Source organism: Asparagus officinalis, chromosome 2 (assembly GCF_001876935.1).
Source record: "Asparagus officinalis chromosome 2, Aspof.V1, whole genome shotgun sequence".
NCBI classification, from domain to species: Eukaryota; Viridiplantae; Streptophyta; class Magnoliopsida; order Asparagales; family Asparagaceae; genus Asparagus; species Asparagus officinalis.
This window is the reverse complement of record NC_033795.1, coordinates 70,721,392-70,726,230: the sequence shown is the minus strand read 5'-3', so window position 1 is coordinate 70,726,230 and position 4,839 is coordinate 70,721,392. Positions and strand designations below refer to the sequence as shown.

General features: G+C 45.7%; 1 protein-coding gene across 1 annotated transcript in view; it reads left to right on the top strand.

Moving 5' to 3' along the window:
- The window catches only part of LOC109831287, a 53,958-nt gene that overhangs the window by 20,819 nt on the left and 28,300 nt on the right, over window positions 1–4,839 (top strand). The gene's annotated exons all lie outside the window — the stretch shown is intronic.

Sequence of the window (4,839 nt, the reverse complement as noted above, 5' to 3'; positions counted from 1 at the left end):
TCCAATGGCGTCTAACGGGGTCGAAGTTGCAGATCCAGATCTCCCTTCCGCCGCGAAGTCAACTGCTGAGGGTGTTCCAACCTTGTCGAAGAGGGCACGCCAAAGACGGCGTCAACGCCTTGCGTGACAGTTGGCCAAGGCCGCAGAATCGATGGACGGGATCCGCTACAATGAGGATCTAAAGTCCAGACGGTGCCAGGTGCAACAACGGCAAACAACCAATTCCTCCTCTAAAGCGGAGACAAATGAATGGGTTCGTGTCAAGAGGACTCGCTCAAACCTCGAAGAGCGAATCAAGAAACGCCGCGCGTTGCTTGCGCATGCCCGAGCCCTTCTACAGAAAGCGGAGGAGATGCAGAAAGAAGAGACGGTCAATAAGCCGTCAAAACACAAGCGGGTGTGGGTGCCAAAGGCAAAGCCGGCGCCAAAGGCAAAAGTGGACGGAATTGCCGTCCAACCTTCATCAAATCCAGATCCCGTTTCCCTTGCCCCCGCACCTCCGGCGGAGTCAGGTAAGAACGTGGATCCTTCAAGATCCAGAGTTCCTTTGAAAGGTCGCCTCGGTCCCTTACTGGGGAATCGAGGTAAAGTACCTATCAAGGAGCGATTGGGTCCGTTGAAAGGTCCCCAAATGATAGTTTTCACGCTCGCAAAAGCGTAGACTTGAACGAGCGACTTTTGAAAATGCTAATAAAGCGTCATATCCCCAGAGGGAAGCACATTCGTCTGATGATGATGGTGTTATACCTGGGAAGTCATGCCAACACTCTATGAGTTGCTCCAGTTATCAAACTGACGAGTTGTACTATAGAGCTGGGGGTATGGATAAGTCTCGAAAGAGAGATGCTCGAGACACGGAATCTCACTGTCCGTGTGCCAACATAATCAAGGCGGTATTGTCAGAATGCTGTTGTACTAAAGCCCCAAGGAGAGTTTCGGTGTTCGAGAGAATTTCCACCGGAACGTCTGAGACCGTGTCTGCTAATATGACCGGCAGAGGGAAATCGACGCGACGCTTTAGCCCAGATCAGTTTGCCGAAATGTCCCAGCGTATGACTCGATTGCGATCGGGGACCAATAGGCAAAGGAATTACCAAAGGATGCAAAAGGGACTTCCTTTGGAAGAAGAGGTGTCAGATGATGGTTCAAATTCCTGCTCGGCTATAGCATCCGACGGCACGGCATCTAGTGCGGGACAGCCCTATGAGTCACTTATGATTAGTGCCGAACAAGTAACCAAGATGCTTGAAGATGCCTTGACTAAGCAGAAGGAAGCTTTCAAGTTCGAGATGGAGATGGCCATGCAGCAGATGAGAGAGATGCATGACCAGCAAATAGCGGCACTGACAACTCACCAAGGAGAACCCAGTCGTCGCAATAATCCAAATCAAGAGGAGAATGAACGGGAAGAAGATAATGTCAACTTAAATATCCCTCCCGTCAACAACAATAACGGAGGCGGTCCCTTGGATGATAATGCAAAAGAGGACCACGTTACCTCTCCCAGAAGCCACTCGAAGACAAATATGGGTGAAGATAAGAAAATTAAGGACTTGGAGAGAAAAATCAACGCGTTGATGAATGCTCAAGAGGTGAAGAGATCCGGTATACCATGTCCATACCCAAGGGAATGGGAATCAATTCCATATCCGGCAAAGTTTAATTTAATCAACTTCACGCCGTTTGATGGAAAGGGTTCCCCCACCCAACACTTAATATATTTTAAGTCTCACTTAGGAATAATCTCCGGGAATGAACCCTTAATGGTGCGGTCATTCGTTGGCACTCTTCGCGGAGCGGCCTTCGATTGGTATCGTCGCCTCAAGCCGGGGAGTATCAGCAGTTGGGACGACATGGAAGATATGTTTCTAACAAACTTCTTCGACGACGACACCGAGATTTTAATCGGCACTCTATTTGACGAAAAGCAGAAGAATGGTGAGATAGTCGAAAACTTCGTGAAGAGATTCCGAAATAAAGCAATGAACTGCAGGGATCCGGTCAGCGAAGACTTTATCCTCGAGACCTGTCATAATAATCTTTCATTGGACATCCTCGAAGCTATGGGAATGGCACCACCAAAGACCTGGAAGGATTTGAAGGTGCGAGGAGAACGAGCCGAGCGATTCCTTAAAAGGAGGAAGGTGGAAAGGAGCCAAATAGCTAATAATGCCCCACAACAGAACTTTGTCCCTAAGGGAAAAGCACATGCGAATGCTGTGGACACGAATCAAACATTCGAGGTGCAAGCGCAACCGCAACAGCAGCAACAAAAGGCGCCTCAACAATCAAGGTCACAACAGCAATCCCGAAGGCAACAAAAGACTTCAGAACCGAAACTCCAAAAAGAGTACTCCTTCAAGGACGAAGACGTTCTAGCCATCTTCGAATCCCTCCTTGAAAACAACAAGATCAAGCTACCACCTATCGTCAATCAGGAGGAAGCTGACAATACTGCGGATCCGAAGTACTGCGCATATCACAGGAGGATCCTTCATCCCACCAAGGCGTGCTTTACTTTAAAGAACAGCATCCAAATCCTGATTGAAGCCGGCGTTATAACGCTAGGGTAAGCCAATTGAGAACGGCAAGACTCCGACAAGTATAAGAGTATAAACTGCTTCTTAAGACTCCGACAAGTATAAGAGTATAAACTGCTTCTTAAGACTCCAAAGAGTATACGAGTATAAACTGTTTCTCAATCCTCCAACAGGTGCAAGAGGTTAAACTGTTCCCTTCGCACTCCGATAAGTATAAGAGTATAAACTGCTTCTCAATCCTCCAATCGGTATATGAGGTTAAAATGCTCCCTGATACTCCAATAGGTATATGAGTCTAAACTGTTTCCTACCGTTGATGGGAAGTTCCTGGAGAATGTTACGCTAATATTCTTAAGGATAACTCGGTCATGTAACGGAGTACAAAGTCAGACCCAGTTCCAAGAAAGAAGCTGGGGGTGGATGATTCATGTAATGGGAAGTTCCCAGAAGAACGCTATATGTAATTTTCTTAGGGATAACCCGATAATTACGAACAAGGTGATAAACACTAAACCCCCACTATGATTTGTACTCCCACTCTCACTGTCTACCTGGTCAAACCTTCCTATAGTTAGGACCACAACCAAAGTCCCCTCTCGATTCCTTCCATGAACGAGAGGTCCACTTTCAAATTGAACGATTAAGCCTATAAAAGGTAAGATCGTCTCAAACCTCCCACTTCCACTGCTTCCTTGGTCAAACCTATAAAAGTTAGGGCCACAACCAGATTCTCCTCTCGATTCCTTTCATGAACGAGAGGTCCACTTTCAATTGAGCAATCAAACCTATAAAAGTTAGGATTGTCTCCAACTTTACTTAGTCAAACCTGCAGATAGTTAGGACTAAGATTGAGTTATCCTTTTCGATAAACGAAAGACTTCCATCTTTTCCTTTTTCCACCAAACCTATAAAAGTTAGGGTCGAAATTGGGCTTTCTCCTCAATAAATGAGGGACTCTTTTTGGATCGAATGACCAATCCTATAAAAGTTAGGGTCGTTTGAATCTTTCCGATTCTCGGAGTGGAGATCCCACTCTTAGTTTCATCATTTCGGATTCTGAGGGTGGAGATCCCACCTTGAGTTTCCTTTCCAACTGGAGATAGAATATAAAATTCTTCCTCTTCAGTGTCGGGAGATAGAATATAAAATTCATCCTCTTCCATTTTCCAGTCCGTCTTTACCCTGAGAAAAGACACAATTCCCAACTTCCAATCCGTGCACTTTGTGCACGGGGAATTTTATCTCAACTCCTAAATAGAGATAAGCCTACGCCTAACACGCGTTGCCGGTTTAGTCTTTCACCGATTGAAAAAGACACCAGAGTATAATTCTGGGGACTTTCATCCCGAATCCTAAGTAGGGATGAGTCAACGCCTAATACGCGTTGCCGGATGCCATATTCCCGTAAGAAATGGCGAAGTCTATGTATTCAAAATCATAGCATTAAGTCTAAGAGAAGCAATTCTCTTAGCACAACGTTACATGTGAAACGGGTTTTAATAATTCACATGCTAGCCCGATTCAAACGGTAATCGGTAAAGGCACGTCAAACCCGTTGATGGCTGGGGGTTTGCCAAAAATCCCAAAGCCTATGTCTAACACACATGGCCGGTTAGTCTTTGACCGTAAAAAGGACAAAAGACCACATATTCAACATTGTGGCAGGTTGTTATTAATAACACCATAATCCGTGCCTCACACGCACGGGGAATTTTATCCTGAATCCTAAGTAAGGATAAGTCAGCGCCTAACACGCGTTGCCGGGTAGTCTATTCCCGTGAGAAAGACGAAGTCTACGTATTCAATATCGTAGCACTAAAAGGGTTAACTCTTTTAGCTTAAACGTCACATAGGAGCGGACTTAAACAATCCGCATGCTAGCCCGACTCAAACGGTAGTCGGTAAAGGCTCATCAAACCCGTTGATGGCTGAGAATTTGCCAAAAATTCTATAAGTGCGAGTCATTGATGCATCAGCTCTGTTAGTTGGTCTCGTGACTCGATTATCCAACAACATTAAAATAAGATCCACAAATGCAGATGAATCAGCTTTAACAGTTGGTCCTGCAACCCCGACACTTGGGACCGCCGTGCTCCAATACCTTAAGAGCTTAAACTGTGTACACTCCAGCAAACGTACGAGTATAAACTGTGTTAATGCCGGTCAACGCGTTACAGTAAAGATTAATGCCGGTCAACGCGTTACAGTAAAGATTAATGCCGGTCAACGCGTTACAGTAAAGATTAATGCCGGTCAACGCGTTACAGTAAAGATCGATGCCGGTCAACGCATCAGCAAT